Source organism: Cavia porcellus, unplaced genomic scaffold (assembly GCF_034190915.1).
Source record: "Cavia porcellus strain 051 isolate PalLab524CR breed Dunkin Hartley unplaced genomic scaffold, mCavPor4.1 scaffold_15, whole genome shotgun sequence".
NCBI classification, from domain to species: domain Eukaryota; kingdom Metazoa; phylum Chordata; class Mammalia; order Rodentia; family Caviidae; genus Cavia; species Cavia porcellus.
Window position 1 is genome coordinate 13,067,201 of NW_026947498.1, and position 18,480 is coordinate 13,085,680.

The 18,480-nt window shown below is 34.8% G+C and overlaps 1 long non-coding RNA gene across 1 annotated transcript in view; it reads left to right on the forward strand.

Annotated features, from left to right (window-relative positions):
* The first annotated feature begins 16,775 nt into the window (after window positions 1-16,775).
* Window positions 16,776-18,480, forward strand: part of LOC134470458 (uncharacterized) — a 56,639-nt gene continuing 54,934 nt past the window's right edge. Inside the window, exon 1 of the long non-coding RNA XR_010039349.1 lies at window positions 16,776-16,857. This is a non-coding gene — a long non-coding RNA (uncharacterized LOC134470458). The remainder of the gene's footprint in view (window positions 16,858-18,480) is intronic.

Sequence of the window (18,480 nt, forward strand, 5' to 3'; positions counted from 1 at the left end):
AAAATAATAGTCAACCAGAATAGGTGTCATAATGAATCCCTATTGTCTTCACAGTTGTTGCCTATACTTTCCTTGGTACTATCAAGCAAAACAGAATAGAGGAGGATCAGTCCTAACAAGATGGTGAGAGCAATACAGGGTTTCAAATCAAGTTCATAGGAAATCAAAGTGGGTTACTATAATATATCCTGCTATTTTTTATTTATTTTTCCCTTAATTAAAAGGATAAAAATGAAAAAGTAAATAATAAAAAAAGGAGATTGAGATAAAAGAGGGCATTACAACAAAACAGTGCAGGTCAAAACATAACCTTTTAGGCAAAATAGTGTTTCACCACAAGATACCCCTAACATAAAAGTAGTTACCATAGTGTCTCTTTCCTTCAACTCTTTGAGTATAACATTGCAAACTGCATCATCAAAGATATTGATACAATGTAAAACCATTCAAGAGAAGGACAGTATTACAGGCTATTTAGAATCAACTAACAGAAAATGAACAATGGTTTCTGTATTATCTCCTTGTCTATAAAAGTTTTTGTTTATATTATCACATATAATAAAATCCAATAAGATACAACATGTTAAGACTGATGGAGACAGAAGCACAAAAGCTTGATGGGACTTCAAAACAAGATGATATTAAATCAGCACTAGATATTATGATATCTTGTTTTTTTCAAAATAGCTGTTTCTACCATCCAACCTTCTCTGTCTCATTTCTGTTGAGCTCTTTTTGTGTCATTAGTTGTCAGTTTGTCTTCTTCATTTTGCTTTCTGCTCCATTCATTGTGGCCTCTCTGCCAGTGTTTCTGGAATCTTGGTATTTTTCTTTTTTTAGAAAATCCTTCAGTATTCTCTGTAGAGTTGGATTGGTGGTTTCAAATTCCCCTAGTTCTTCTTTAACCTGGAAGCACCTTGTTTTTCCATCAATTTCTAGGGACAATTGTGCAGGATATATCAATCTTGACTGGAGGTTATTATCTTTTAAAGTTTAAATTATTTCCCTCCATGCTCTTAATGATTTGATGGTTTGTGCTGAGAAGTCTGCTGTAATTCTGATGGGTGGTCCCTTGTAAGTAATCTGTTTCTTGTCTCTGATGGCTTTTAATATTCTATTCTTATATTGTATTTCTGGAATTTTTATTATTATATGCCTGAGTGTTGCTCTGTTTGGGGTGTAGGTGGCTGGGGTCCTGTATGCCTCATACATCTGAGTATCATTACCTTTTGCTAAATTGGGGAAATTCTCCTGGATTATTTCTGTGAATAGCTTTTGTAGTTCATTTGTTTGTGTCCCTACTTCTTCTTTTATGTTCTTAATTCTTAAGTTATAGATCCTCTTATCATCTTCTAGCCTTTGTATTATTGCTGTTTGTTTTCTTGTTATTATTAAGAAGTTTTTCATTTCATGCTCCCACCTTAAAAATCTGTTCTCCAGTTCAGATAATTTATCCTTAGTTTCTTTCAAGCTGTTATGCCAGCTTTCAATAGAGTTTTTAGTTTCCTGGTAATCTCTTTGAATCTGCTTCACATATTCTATGTTTTCTCTATTTTCTCCATCAAACAATTCTCCCCTTTTTTTCTGTTCTTCCATTCCACCATCTGTTTTTTCTTGGGTGGTGCTTAGCATTTCTCTAACTATTCCACTGATATCTTGCTTTATTTCATTAAATACTTCACTTTTGAACTCATCTATAAGGCTCTAAATATATCACTTTATGTCCATTGGTGCTGTGTGTGATACTGCATGTTTTCTGTCCTCATTCTCCTTTGTGTTTACCTTTCCTGGATCAGTGTTCTCAGGATTGGGGACAGAGGACTCTTTCTTATTGCTCCCTCTTCCCATACTTTTTGTTCCTTCCATACAAGCGTATACAGGAGGCCCAGGTTTTTTTTGTTGTTGTTGTTTTTTGTTTTTTTTTGTTGTTGTTGTTGTTGTTTTTGTTTTGTTTTTTGTTTTTGTCTGTTACATTGCACTGGCTAGGTGTTCCTGCCCACTACAGTATACTAGGGCAACACAGAACTGGGTAGCCTCTTCTGGGCCCGCCCCTCCAGGTCAGCCTACTGAAGGCTTCACTGCTAGGGTGCACTTTCAGGCACAGGGACCTGGTTTGGGCTAGCCTACTGGGTCTTAGTCCACAGCTTCACCCTGGTCAGGTGCTCCCCACCAATTATGCTTGAGAGGAGAATATGTGCCTAAAGTCACTGAAGTGTCCTGTTCCAGCTAGTCTACGTGGTCCCAGAATGCCCTCTGTTGGAGCTTCCTAGTCTATAAAGGGCCCCCATTCCTCTCACTCATCACAGGTGGATACAGGGCTCCCCGCCAGTCCTGCTCTCAACTCCCTTTGGTTCTCCAATTCCTACTCTCAGAGCTTTCGTGCATCTCTGTCCCTGCTGTGCTGATTCAGATGCAGCAGCGGCAACAAGAAATTCAAATTGTGGTTTCCAGAGGCGTGGGTTCCAGCTTCCATGTTGAGATTTTTATCTGTTCCTGTTATAGCACCAGGATTGCATTTCCAGTTGGTTTCTCTCAGCTTAGTTCATTCTTGGGTAGGCAGGGTATATCTCCCCTCGCTTGGGACTCCTCACACCACATTCTTCCTGGAGTCTAAGCTGGCAATCTCAGAGAGCCTCCATGGCTGCTGTTATCTGTTCACCATGTTCTCCCGGAAGTGGCCTAACCATTTTGATAGACAAAGAAAATAATAAGTGAACAATATCACAGAAATTTTCTTAGAGAATGGAAATTGGAACTCATAATAATTCACTTACAGAAGATGAAAACAACATGCTGCTGCCTACACACACACACACACACACACACACACACACACACTGTAGGACACACTGGTGAGCTGACAGGTGAAGTGGCAGGTGCAGTGTCCAAATAGAAAAGCCAAAAAGGTATGAACACTGCCTTATGAGAAAAGACAGAAAAACAAAATATATATGCTATCAGGGTACCTGATACTTCTTTTATGGAACATGAAGTTTTCATGTATGAACACTGCTTTGAGTGTGATAATTCAAGCAAAGATTACTTTTGTTAAGAGGTATATTGATATTGTCACTGTATTTTGCATAGGTTTTTATTTCTGAAGTTATTTTTTAGGCTTTGTAAGCAGATAAGCAGCTAATGTTAATATGTTGATGTCTATTCTAAGCAGTCTTTACATTTGGTATTTTATTTTATTGATATCTTATTTGATATCTACTAAGTGTATGTTATATAACACAATAGTAAGTTTTTGTAAAATCAAGAAGAGTAGAGTGGTGACACGAATGGCCTGTCACACAGGAAAGGAAAGCTAAGTATATATACTGTCAGTGTAAACTAGACATGTGCTTTGATCACATTCAGTTGTCTTGCATGAAGTCTACCTGGGGTGTGACAGTTAAAGTAGAGATAATTTCTGTGTTAGCTTTTGTTTGTGTTTAATTTGCAGGTCACATAAGTTCCTATTTCGGGTGCTATAGATTTTGTATGCAAGTACATAGCTGATGCGAAAATGTTGATGTTTATGCTAAATTTGCAACACATATGCAGAATTTAATACTTTAATGATACTGTATGTTCTTATAAACTACAATGATATAATAAGAACTTCCTAACAAAATGTCACATCCAGCGAGATATTGAGTATGTCCTATGAGAAGACCAGGCAACCAAAACACACGTGCTGTCAGTGTAGGCGATGTGTGTGTATGGACATGCTGTTGTGTGTGAAGACTGCTTTCGAAGTAATAATTGAAGTAAACCCCCCCCTTTTTTTGTAGAATGCTATTGGTATTTTCATTGCAGTTCATATAGGAATTTACTTCTCTTATTGCTTAAATTTTGTGCATCATAAACCAGTCAATGTTGAAAATGTTGATACATTTTGTGTTAATATTTCCTGCTAATTCCTCATTGTTTAATATAGTAAAAAATATAATTGATAATTCATTAATAGAAATAGTGTAAAGAATAAATATAGGTTTCACAAGCTCATGTTTTTTTGCTTTATGACAAAAAATGTGACACGCTCTGCTAGTGCCTTATTTTACTCACATTACGTTCTCAAGTTTGATCCATTGACTATAATGTTCCCCAGTTTATCTTTCTTTAGATATTATTTTAAAGAGACAAATTTTCAATTCACATGTAATTGGTGTTATATGTTTTAGTGTGCATTTATAAAATTTCAACACTGATATTGATAGTGTCTTTCTTTCTATTGGTCTGGGTTTTATATGTTCTTGATTTCTTGAGATCCTGAGATGGATCAGATATTACTTGTGATCTCTCATTTTTTATATAGACACTTAGACCTATAAATCTCCTTTGAGAACTGTCTTCATTGTATTCCACAAATGTTTTATATTGTATTTTGATTTTCATTTTTTGAATGTGATTCTCAAAGACCAACGTGGACATGAAGGAATATTCATTTACTATGCTAACTTTTTTTTTCTGTGTTTTCTTAAACTATGCCTCCTTAAGGAAGGACAATACTGGAGGATATTCATTCATTCTTTTTTCTGTGTTCCTTGCTCAGTTGTGAGCATGTGGTTTGGGAGGGGAAATTACTGTAATGACTACTAATTATTCTGCTTGCCAAATAGAAATTTGCATAGAATGGAATTTTTCCCTGGTGAAAGTTTGATCTGGGCAAGTGACTCCAGAAAACTCACTTGTGGGAGCTGGTGGCATACATTTTCAAGCCCACATCAAAATCACGTCAACAGTTGCTACACAGGAAGGGCAGTGATAAGTTCCTTGAAATCCACTACTCATAGAAGTGGCCTTTAAAACCCAGTCTTGCCTTGCAATTTTGTGCATCAGTTCAATCTCTAGGGACTTTAAATGTGCTGCCTGAGTCACAGACCTTAAGGGATTATTGAACTCAGAACTGCTGCATTTTTATGATCTGAGTAAAACTTTATATACTTCTCAATATGTTTAATCCAAGGCATTCTTCTAAGACCACATTATGCATAAATTAGCTGCTACTTGGAACACTGGCAATATTTGCTGTGACTCCAGAAAAATGACAAATATAGTTGTTTTTTTTTTCCCTAAAAAAAATACTATGATCTCAAGATAATTCTTTATGGCAAGAGCACACTTACACGCGGAGAAATCTTGGACATCCCCTCAGCATGATCACACTGAGTAGCTCCACGACCATCTAAATATAGACTGCTCTTCAGAGTGAATATGCTTCTCTTCTACTTTCTCTGCTATCTCCTCTACTTTTCCTCTGACACATTTAACTTGCCTCTGTTGTACCACTGTGCCAACATGAACTTGGAGACTTGGAGACAATGGCATCCCTCTTCTCTGAAAATTTGAATATTTTGGTCTTCGTGTATCCAATGTTGATCTTCAGTGTATTCTCCCTTTCTTTGAAGTCTTTATTGTTTGTTCTTCAAGTCTTTTAATTCTAAGTCTTAGAGAAGCTGGCAAATATATAGGCTTCTAACCTAGTAACCTGTCTCCTTCTCTTTTATAAATATTTTAAACCAATTAACCAAACCAAAACAACCTTTTTTCACTTATATACTGTTACTATAGCAATTTTACTGATTATTAAATCAATACTGATTATCAAATCATAGCTTCAATTATGGCTACTTGAGCCACATATTAGAAATTATTTGCTGCTTTCTTTTTTATTTCAAAATATTAAGGTTATCACAGTAAAATTCTAGAGGTTATACCCTCCTCATATGAAAATTATACACTGAAAATAGTAATTTCCATTGCTAGGAATTCAATCTATGAGAATAAAGCTACAATAATAGGACCTTCCATGCATTTTATAAATGGAATATTTATTTTATTGTACATTACTGTATCCAACTCCAGCTCATTTGGTCAACATGAAATTAGAAATTGATAAATAAAAGATGATACAAAATAGGAGACATAAGTGTTTAAGAAGGCTGTTAAGAATGATATGCAATGTACTCTTTAAAGAAATATTGTAGGGAGCCGAGTGACAGGCATTGCTGCCTCAATGTCTCTCTCTCTCTCTCTCCTATGGGCACTGCGTCTGCCTACATTAACCATAATCCTCTTCTGCTTATGTCACTTATCCGGATGTGATGGTAACCCTGTTGTATGCATCTGTTTAACCTCTTCCTGTCTCAGCTCCTGCCCTCAGCCTCTAAAAGGTGTGATTATTTTCTGAATAAACCGGAAGCTTGATCGGGTTATTTCGACTTGCTTTCGTCTCTTTTTTGTCTCCCCATGTCTTTTGTTTAATCCCCGTTTCTCCTCCAGGAGTTCTGAACTTGTTGATCTGCAGGCCGGATCAAGTGGCGCCCAACGTGGGGCTCCTGGCACGGAGAAGTTAACGAGGGAGCCGTTCGAGAGACAGCTGGCTTAAACTGAAAGTGAAAGCAAATTGAACCAGAGACCTCGGCCGAGGAATGAGTAAACTGAATCAAGGATTAAAGCTTAAAGCAACAGGACATTAAATCAAGTGCCGAGACCTGCGCAGACGACTACCCGACGTCCTGCCCGAGTCACGGTGAGTGAATGGCAACCCCATTTCCCTTCCCCGACATGGGTCAAGTATTGAGCGAACACGAAGTGTTCGTCGGAGGCCTTATAAAGGCATGAAAGACAAGAGAGATAAGGGTTGGAACAAAAATTATTGCAGTATTTTCAATTTATTCATAAGGTTTGCCCTAGAGGGTTCTATAGATACCAAGAGGTGGAATACAGTAAGAGATGCTTTAAAAGATTATTATAGAGTTTTTGGTCCAAAAAAGGTTCCTTTGACCACCTTTACATATTGGAATTTAATTTCTGAGCTGCTTGCCCAGAGGCATGCAGACCCTCAGGTTGAGGAGACAGTTACACTAGGTGAGGCTGCCTTGCGCGACTCCATTAAATCTACCTCAAAACCATCCTCAGAAAAATCTGAAGCCTCTAATTTCTCAAATGCAGAGAATGATGGCCTGTTAGAGGTCCTCATACATGGTGATCTGCCACCACTTCCACATGTTGACATGATCAGCAGGTCTCAGGATGGCAGCCCACCACTCCATGCGCCTCCATGGCCAATTGGGGATTCATATAAGCCTTTAGAAACAAACTTAACTCTGAAAAGCTTGCAGCCGCACAGCAGCTGGTGCAGAACCAGTTAGATGCAGGCCACATTGTTCCTAGTAATTCCCCCCGAGAGCTTACACCTGATGCTAGGAGAGCGCTCAGTAAAGTAGAAGAGGCTATTGCTCAACAAACTGTTTCCTTTATGGACTACAATGAGCCTTTACAGTTTCTCATTTTTAATACAAAGCTCTGCCCTACAGCAGTGTTCTGGCAACAAGCTCCCCTCATATTTCAGGCCTGACTGCCCTGAAATATCTTGAACATTAATCTGTAAAATATTTTCCTTTATCCTTAACTATGTTACTTTTAAAATGTAATATTTCACTATGTAAATTTATGTGAAAATATCAATATCTCCTACATCTTGGATACTATTTTCTTTTTTTATTTTAAAGATAAAAAAGCAATAAAATGACAAAAACTTTAAAACAAGATAATAGGAGAGTAACAATAGTTAATGCACCCCATGTTGTTATCTTCAAAGTTGTTGATCAGAATACAAGATGTAGGCATGAAAAGTTGATCAAACAATATAACCAAAATCTTTCTTTTCAGTGAAGTAATGTGAATTAGTAGAATAATTATTTTGACAAATATATATATATATATATATATATATATGTTATTATATTGTATATAACCATATATATATATATATATATATATATATATATATATATATATAACTGTTTCTCCACAGTGGTTGCGCCAGTCTACATTCACAACAGTGGAGACAGATTCCTTTTTTCCTCATAGACTCTCCACCATTTTTTATTTGTTGTTTTCTTCAATGTAGCTATCCTTTCTGAGGTGGGATGAAATCATATTGTTGTTTTAATTTTAATCTTTCAAATGACCAATGCTGTTGAACATTTTTTCATATATTTTTTGCTATTTATATTTATGCATATGAGTAGTGTGCATTCATATCAAATGTCCATTTTTAGATTGAGAATTTAATTTAATTTGGAGGATTTGATTTTTCCAATTCTTTAAGTGCTCTAGATATAAATCTTTTATCTGAGGCATAAAAAAGCAAGGGCAACTATTCTGTTCACAGACAACATGAACTTCAAACCAAGAGTGATCAAAAAAGATGAAGAGGGTCACTGCATATTTGTAAGGGAAAAACTTCAAGACAGAGAGATAAATATCATAAATATGCAAGAAATATGAGAGAATCCTACAATATGAAGTAAATTACTAACAAGCATGTTAAATCAAATAACCATTAACACAATTGTAGTGGAAGACCTTAATACCCCTTTGTCATAAAGTGATAAACTAGACAATAATATCAGTAAAGCAATATTTGATCTGTACCAAACCTGTGGATAAATGAACTAGTACATTTTCACAGTGCTCCACCTAGCATCATCTGAATACATTTTGATGATCCCTTAACCAACCTTATCTAAAAAGAAAGGAAAAGACTACAATTCATGCAGCAAAGTATGAAAAGGGTGAAATCACCACAGATCCTGTAGAAATTCAGATCATCAAGAGCTACTTTGAAAACATTTGCTCTCAAAGGATGGAAAACACAGAATAAATGGACAGATCCCTGAATATGTTTGAATTTTAAAAGCTAAATCAAGAAGACACAAAAATTCTGAATAACCCAATGTCACTTTATGAAATTGAAAATATAATTAAAAACTTATGAACAAATTAAGGACCAGTTCCTAATGGATTCTACAGGAAAATTAGAGAAGATGTATGCTAATACTCCTCAAACTCTTTAATGAAATTGAAAGAGTAGCAATACTTCCTAACTCATTCTCTCATGCAAGTGTCACCCTGATAGCAAAACCAGAGTAAGACCAACCAAAAAAGATAACTACAGGCCAATTTCCCTAATGAACATGACATAAAAATCCTCAAAAAATGCTAGCAAACAGAATGCATTATATCATCAAGAAGATTATACACTATGAACAAGTGGGATTCATCACAGGAATGCAGAGAATTTTCAATATAAGAACATCAATAAATGTAGTATGGCATATCAACAGAGTCAAAGACAGAAATCACATGATTATCTTAATAGAGGGAGTAAAGATTTTGATAAAGTCCAAAACTCATTCATGATTTAAAAAATACAGAAAATCAGAATAGATGGTCTTAATCTCAATCTGATAAAAAAAACCATCTATTATAAATGAACAGCCAAATCATACCTATGGACAAAAACTCAAAGCTTTAACTCTAAATTCAGGAACAAGAATGGAATTTTCATGATTACTACCCCTATTCAGTATAGTCCTATATACATTAGCCGGAGCATTTAGGGATGGAGAAAAATAAAAATAATGGGGATAGGAAAGGAAGCAACTACATTATCATTATTTGCAATGACGTGATTCCCTTCATAGAAGACTTGAAAAACACCATCAAAAGACAAAGACTTCCAGATTTAATAACTAAATTTAGTAACATAACTGAATAAAAGTTAACACTCAAAGAAACCAACAGCATTCCTGTTCACAAACAACACAGTCACTGACAGAGAAATTATACCATTCACAGTAGCATCCAAAAAATGCAATATTTAAGAAATAATCAAACATTTAAAAGATGTATGCATTGAAAATTACAATACTCTGAAAAAGGAAATTGAAGATGATATCAGACAATGGAAATATATCCCTTGCTCACGGATAGAAGCATCAACATAGTGAAAATGGCCATACTCTCAAAATTGTTATACAGATGTAATAAAATCCTGATCAAAAAGCCATTAGTGTACCTCACAGAATTAGACAAAACATTCCTAAAAGTCATTTGGTACCAGAAGAGACCTAGTAGAGCAAAGACAATTCTGGGCAACAAAAGCAAAGCATCACAATTCCTGACTTGAAATTATACTACAAAGTTACTGTGATAAAATTAGCATGGTGTTGGGAAAAAAAAAGCAAAAACAAACAAACAATAAAACTCAACCAGACTTGAAAGTTCAGTGGGACAGATTAGAAGATGCAGACACAACTACAAGCACATTTGGCCACATAGTCTTTAACAAAGGGGTTAAATATGGTTACTGGAAGAAAGATGTCATCTTTAATAAATGATTGTGGAAAAATTGGTTCTCTGCATTGCTAAAGACTAAAACTAAACTGTTTGTATAATCATGCGGTAAACTAAAGTCAAAAGGGATCAAAGTTCTAAATATTAAACGAGAAACACTAAATACACTGAGAGAGAAAGTAGGTAGAAATCTTGAAGATAGAGGTGTAGGAAGAAATTCATAACAAAACTCAAAACTGCATAGGAAATACTTCAAAGAATTATCAACTAGAACTTCATCTTATTGAAAAGCTTTTGTACATCAAAAGAAATTATCAACAAAGACAAAAGAAAACCCATAGAGTTGAACACCATCTTCCTGCACATGACTTAATGTTAAATGGTTAATTCATATCTAACTTTTAAATATCCCATTTCAAGTTATGCGCATTCAAAAAAGGTATACTTTCTGGTATCTAAAAATAAATATTTAAATTTTATGTTACTTAAAAGAAATAAATTATGATTCTCTGGTTTCTGTAAATAACATATGGCTGTGATGGCACTCAGTGAATACTTTTAACCTTACTCTGCTAAATGAAATTATTGAAAAATGTTTCCAAAAATAAATTATATTTTTAATGTAGATAAATATTGCTTTATATTCATTTAATAATTATTTATTTCAAATACTGGAAAATAGTCACAAGTAACATAAATTATTCTCTTCATGTTTTGGACTAATTTTACTTGAGTTGAATACCTAAAGATTTAATGGTTTTCTGAAATGTAAAATCAGTTGTTTAAAAAATTATGCTATATAGTTTGACATGATTTAAAATTTAAAAGTCCTTGGGCTGAAGGTAAGTGTTTCTGTTAGGGAGAGACAATTTTATAGGAAAAAAAATATTTTTCTTGCTTGCCTATTTATTGCAATCCACAGAAGCATCTATTTGATTTTAGAAAATCTAAATCCAAGAATGTATTCCCAACATCTGAAGATGCCATAGAACTGAGTAGCAAAATTTTATTGAAGCTATGAAGGATAATGAAACTGAAAAACAGACCTCGATTCAACAAAATGCAAAATTTAATCAATAGTTTGTGCATATTTTGTTGATGAAGACATGATCATACTATTTAATATCATGTAAAATACAATATGTAGATTCAGACATAACTAAAAGGCAGACAAGTGAGTTTTGTTGTTATTGTCCCAATATTCTGACTCTGAGTGCACGGACAGACACTGTGGAACATTCGCCAGGAACCAAACTGAAGGACGTACACCTGAGGTGACTGGGTAGTCTAACTTTGCAAAAATCTGTTTTAAGAAATGGCCAGCATAGATTTCAGAATTATGTTTATATTGTTTTCTGTGTACGTTCATTAAAATTTAATAGTGCCTTACTGCTTCAGTTTTATTTAAGAAAATCAAGTGGATTTTCAAATGCCATTTTCATTAGATTCAAATTCAGCTTTAAAATTTTATTTTTGAAAGATTATTAATTTATGTTACATTTTCAAATAATATAAGTATTCATATAAGCAGTAGATTATTCTCTGATATTGGTCAATAATTATGTGATACATTACAGAATTATGGATTTTAGGCAAATCATTTCCATTATGTTGATATTGAGCTCAGAAACTTACCAAACACTGAGTATCAGCATGTTACTTCATATATGGGTTTAAATATACATTTCTTTTAAGAAAATAAAATCTCAAAATCAAACTTCTTAATGATACAAGGAATAGTGTTATTTAGACATATATGTTCTAGAGAAAAAAAGTAATGATTTGATGACTATAATAATTTGTAGGTTAACAAAATTCTTGTATATTTTTATGGACTAGAAACTGGTGGTCAATTTAACACCAGTTGAATTAAATTGGCATGGTGCTGAGTGTAGATGGCCCACCGGAGGAAAGTTGCCAGCATAAAAGGAGATGTGGAGATGGAGAACATGGAATTGCGTGATCTCCTAAGTGTTGTTGTTTGAAACTGTTGGTTGTCCTGGAGGAGACAGTGATGGCTGGCTTCCTCAATATGAATTTGGCCATTTTCATTGGAGGAGCTCCAGATCTTGTCACTGAGAGTGGCTGTGATGCACTTTGCAGGAGCTCTGGTTCTTACATTGAGCATCACTTCCTGGCTCCAGAGGGGAAGACAGGTGCTGTGTAACTTCCAGGAGGTTTGTCACTCTGGCTTCCTAATACGTACTTTACTGTTCCCATTGTCAAAGGAGCTTGAGACCTCATTGTCACTGAGGATGACTGGGGTACTTTTTAGGGGAGCTCTAGTCCTTATTTGGAGCATCACTGTTGGCTCCAGTAGATCCTCAATCTACTGGCACAGATCTTCCACCCCACTGGCATAGATTTTCTAGCTTCCACCGCTGACATTTGGGCCTTCCCACAACAAATCCCTAAAAAGACTTGCAAGAGTTATTGTTATGGGCTCTAGTCCTCCAGCTGGACTTGTGGGAGGCATTGTCATGGGCTCTAGGTATTCAGCTGGACTCGTGCAGGATATTACTGTGGGATCCAGGTCCTTGGTTGGATTTTCTAGATCTTTAGTGTTGGGGACAGATTTCCTGTACTTTCTTGCATTTAACTTTGGTTGACCATCATAAAATAATTTTGTTCATTCTGTGTCCTGTATGTAATGATTTGCTTGCAACCCCTGACTACAACATATATTACTCATATGTTTTAGTTTCCTTTTAGCCTTTATGTCCTACCTACTTTCTTGATCAATGACTTTAATATCACTTAGTAATGGAAATTATATATATATATATATATATATATATATATATATATATACACATATATAGCAAAATTTTGTAAAAAATTGTGAAAATCCTTTTATGATAAAAAATGTTGAGAATAAAATGAGTTGACTTGTAAAAAAAGAAGCATATCATTTATAGGCATTATTTGTAGTTGCAAATAATAAATTCTACAAGTTTTAAGACTGCAATGAAAATATAAATCTTGCACAGGTAGATTGAATATGCTTACTATCACTGTCAGGAAGCTGCAGAACAAAATCTCATTGAGATATTAACTTTCTTCAGTAGAAAAAACTCTCATCAAAAATAGTATGCGTAACAGTTGCTTGTGAAGATGTAGAAGCATTCACACATTGCTAAAAGAATATACATTTTACAGCCATTATTAAAAACATTACAGAGGGTCCTTAAAACTTCAAGGTTTATATTACAATTTGAATTACTCTAATATTTTGGTCAAAATATTTAAGTACTTTAAATCCATGCAGTATAGAGGTTGAAAATATTAAATGATATGAAATTGCAGGGCAAATAAAAATATATAACAACTTCCTATTTGAAATTAATTTTAGTTCTAAAATTAAGAATTCAGTAAATTGCCATAATACTATATAAAATGTAAAATCAAAATGAAGATGAAAAACACAAAGATCTAATTCCTGGTGAAACACATGATAAAAAAACATTCTACTCTAGGTTATAGTACAGTTTAATGTCTCTTGTTAGTGGAAAACAGATATTCTACTTTGACTATTAGATTTCTATTTCTTTTTTAAATGGCTAGGCTACCATATTAAAAGTTAGTAGTCCAGAGAGAGAATCTAAATTGCTTTTCAGTTTAATGATATCATGTTATGGATTGAGAACTGATGGTAAACTTAACACCAGCTGAATTACATCAGCATGCATTGAACAAAGATGCTCCACCTGAGGAGGGTTGCCAGGATAAACAGGTGTAGAAGAAGGCAGGTGTTGAGGGTTGAGGCATCAAGGAGGCATTGTGGGTTATCCTACGAGTTGCTGTCTGAGCTGTTGGTTCTCCTGGAGAAGCTTTGGTCCTCACATCGAGCATTGCTTCCTGGCTCCAGAGGGGAAGACATGTGCTGCTTGGTCTCCAGGATGAACTTGTCACGCTGGCTTCCTGACATGTACCCGACTGTGCTTGTCTTCGGAGGAGATTGGGGCCTCCATGTCACTGAGGACAGCTATGGTGCCTTTCAGGATAGCCCGGGTCTTTGCTGTGAGTGTGACTTCTTGGCTCTAGCCTAGAACCCTCAGCCCACTAGAACAGCTCCTTTATCCTGCTGGCATAGACTTTCTGGCTTCCACCTCTGACCTTTGGGTCTTCCTGGCACAGATCCATAAAAGAGACTGGCATGAGTCCTTCTTGTGGGCTCTGGAACTCCAGTTGGACTTGTGGGAGGCATTGTCCTGAGCTCTGGGTTTTTATCTGGACTCGTGTGGGACATTGCTGTGGGGTTTAGGCTCTTGACAAAATAATCTATGTCTTTGGTATTGCAGATAAATTTCCTGCATTTTCCTGTGTTAACTTCCAGGGACTATTATAGAAATATTATAAATTTCATGTCGTGATCCAATTGTTCTCTGTGTACAACCCCTGACTACAACATATCACTTATCACCCAATGTTCAAATTATTTCCATTTCTACACATGCCATTCTGTACATATGAAATGTGTAATTTTATAATCATATCTAAAATAAGATGCACATTCAGTTATATGTAGTCAACCTACTGACAAAATGTTCTCCATCTTGTTCACAGTACTTGAGAGCTGGAAACAACTTAAGTATAATTTGATGCAAGAATCAATAAAACAACAACAAAACAGTTTGTAAATATACTCAATGAAATATGCCCTGCCCTATAAGGAATTGACCTCTTGCCATTTGCCACATATAGGACAAACTGAAAGAAATCATACTGAGTAAAAGAAGCCACATACAAAGCAAAATTTTACAATGACTCATTTATGTGAATATTTTAAATTGCAATAATGCATACAAAAATAGAGATAAAATATTTGAAAAATTATTAAAGCTAGCTGGTGTAGAATAAAATGGGGATGTGTAACTTAACACCAAAATAGCAGATATACAAATTAATCTAGAGATTTAATGTTCACAAAGAGGATGATTTTCCAGTATATGGAATTCATTTGTCATTACCTTTTTTATTCTTTGGGAAACAAATCCCAGTACTCACAGTTTAAAGGAGGAAAGGTACATTTTGCTTCACGTTTTAGTTCAAAGTTGTGGGCTCCCAAGAGGAAAGTCTGGTGGAAGAATCTGCCTGAGAGAAATTCTATATGTCATGGTAGCCAGGAGCAGAGACAGGAGAAGACTGAACTTTCAGAGCATGCCGCTAACTCCCCGTGTCCTCAGACCCGAGCCCTCTCCCTGATAGCAAGTCCCCGGGGTCCCTGGTAACTCAGTCATCTAAACCAATTCAGTCACTTAACATGACAACATGAGGCTCTGTGGGAATGATCAGGTCAGAAGCACCTCATCCAAATGAGTGTACATTAGCTGGTCTGCCCCCAAAACAAAGAAGCGGTAAATATGTGTTATGATCAGTATGCCCATTATTTCTATTAAAAATATTTTTACTATATGCTGTGTAACTTAAATATAAACATGAAAACTAAATTTTAAAAACAATATATTCTTATTGAAAAAAATTGACCCAGCCTCTAAAGCAACTCATTACCTCAGACTGTTTATACACCTGTACTTCAATGTCACTCAAAATCACTTCCACGTAGAAAAAGTCACCTGTCATAAGCCATCAGTACCTAACTACATTTAAAAGTCTTCTGTTAAAGAAAATGTACCAAAATAAAACAGCAACTTTGAAGCAGAATAATATCTTTGAAGCTCAGATTTTTAGCACAGTGTGATTCCTTAGAGAAAGGTGTTGTCTGTAATATTTTATTTTATACTTACTAAATTTCCCTTGTCTGTTTAGAAACACAGGTAGATTTAATGGGTTTCCAATGATTCTAGATTGCACACAATGAAACCTAACTAAAAAATCTATATCTATGTATTTATATCTATATCTCAAGTGAATGTATCAAAATTAAATAATACCAAGTTTGTGTAATATTGGAAAAAATAATCTTACTGTAAAACATTCAAAAAACTGGCATTTAAATGGAGTGAACACATTTTTCCACAATATCAGTACCTATATATAACCACATGTGTCATTGTATTCCCAAGAAAGTCAGAATAAAAATAAAGCATTGTGTGAAGGCAGGCTCATGTGTAACATTTTAATGCTGACTTTCATATGCCATATTTCATCCAGGCCTTGGTCCCGAATTACGTCTTTACCAATTTACAGAGCCCACACATCTTGAGCTATAACATTAAGTGAAATAAATCAAACAGAGAAACTTAAGTATCTCGTGATTTCTCTTTAAGAAGAAACTTACAATATAAATACTTTCATCAACAACAAAAATGGTAGGAAATGTGGAGGTAGACTCTGCAGATGGAAAAGATGAGGGGAAAGAGGAAGAATGGAGTGGGGAGGGATGTAAACAGCAAAATGAAATTGTACCTCGGCCAGTTTCCCCAAAAGGAATGTAACTATTATGTACCATGAATGTATACAAATAAAAATAAACAAATAAATAAAATCAGCATCAAATAAGAAGAAAAAAATGAGTACCAGGTACCTGGGTGCTGGTGTTTCACCCACAGCTGTCTTTCCCAAGCTCAGATGCACTGAAACCTCAACTCTGCTCTCCTCCTCAAGCATGTGTGTCATTGTGACCTGCCCACCCCCAGCTTGCAGTGTCATATTTCACGCTCCATAGAGGAGGGAATGCTCTTCTACTGAGACATAAGAAGAATGCAGATATTTTGCCATGAGTACAGGAGAACTAAAGGGAAGATGGAGACACTAGGCTTGGTGAGTAAGAGAGACAGACTGGAGGACTCCTTGCCTGTCTCTTATGCATGTGAGCAAAAGCATTCTGCCATGCAGTCTGTGATTATACTGTAATTTGCTTGACATTTCCAACTCCAAGATACATTAGGCAAAAGTATTTGGACATTCACTTTTGTGGGTGAGGAGTGTTATTTTTCTTTATGTAGTTATAGTTCTTGGTTGGCATTGGTAAACAGTGTGTAGTGTTCTGTTGGACAAAACATCTCCCATTTTTAAAATTGTGTATTTTTTTAGAGTTTAATGAAGATATGACTTTGAATAGAAATACTAGCCTTTTGTTAAACCTATATGATCAACTTTAAAGAAATGTAGCAAAAATGTATTTCTTTCAATGAAGATTATTTATAGGATAATACATTATCAAAAATGAAATCAATCAATAGGACAATGTTACAACAAGTACAGTTTGTTCTTGGATAGATCCTACAACTTTGTTTTCTCTCACTAATATATTATTTCATTATTCAAATATAACTTGTTTCATATATAATGCTTGAGGCTTCCGGTTTTAAATTCAAAATGTTTAATACATGCAGATTAAAACCACTTAAAATGATGCTTAAATTAACAACCTGAGGGAATACATAGTTTGTCTGTTTTACATTTGATAAATGTAGAAATAATATCACAGAGAATAATTTATTATATGTAATTTCAACCATCTTTTAAAACATAATTTGATTTAAATAAGAACTGAAGAAACCTCTTTGGCATTAATATAATGCATTGTAAATCTCTTCCCGTTTGTGGAAATGAGCAATTAGAGAATACAGAAAATTTATGACATTAATAGGAAAGAAAATTCCATATTTGCTTTCAAATTAAACTGAAAGAAGTTCTAAAAGAAGGCTGACATCTGTTTGCTCTTTCTGGAATTTAAACCATGGATCTCTGCAGGGGGCTTGGTGTTCAGTTTATGTAGTTAAGATTCCCTTGATTCAGAATTGCTGTGTTACCAAGCTAAAGCTCCTCCTGGGTGTTAAAAGAGTGAAAATGTGGCAAATAGCTATGAAGAAAGTCAAAAGCTTAAGATAAAATAAAAATGAAAACAAGACTCCAGAAGTTCTGAAAATATAGTGCAATCCTAGACATTTACCCTTCCTTTTTTTTTTTTTTTTTTTTTTTTTTTTTTTTTTTTTTTTTTCCTTTTTATCGGTACCAGGGATCGAAGTCATGACTGCCTGCTTGCAAGGCAGGCACTTATGCCACTGAGCTAAATCCCCAGCCCCTACCCTTCCTTTTTATTCTCCAATGGTACAACAGCAATTGAGAAGTTCTGAGTTGTTTTCTAAAATTATTCTTTGACTCCTTTCTAAAGAGGTTTACAAGCTGAACTAATAGTAAAAGTTACTGTTTCCAGGGTTAAGTCAATTATATAGAGAAGTACTGTAAATTACTTATAAACATATAAATATATAGGTAGTGACTTTATAGTTAACCCAGTTGCAATGATAATTTAATGCCTTAATTGATTAGTGCTAATTTAATGTTTTTTTTTAATTATTTGAAACCTTTATGGGCATTATTGTTTCAATTTATCAGATTCACTATTTAATAATTTATATTTTCATTTTGCATAAACCA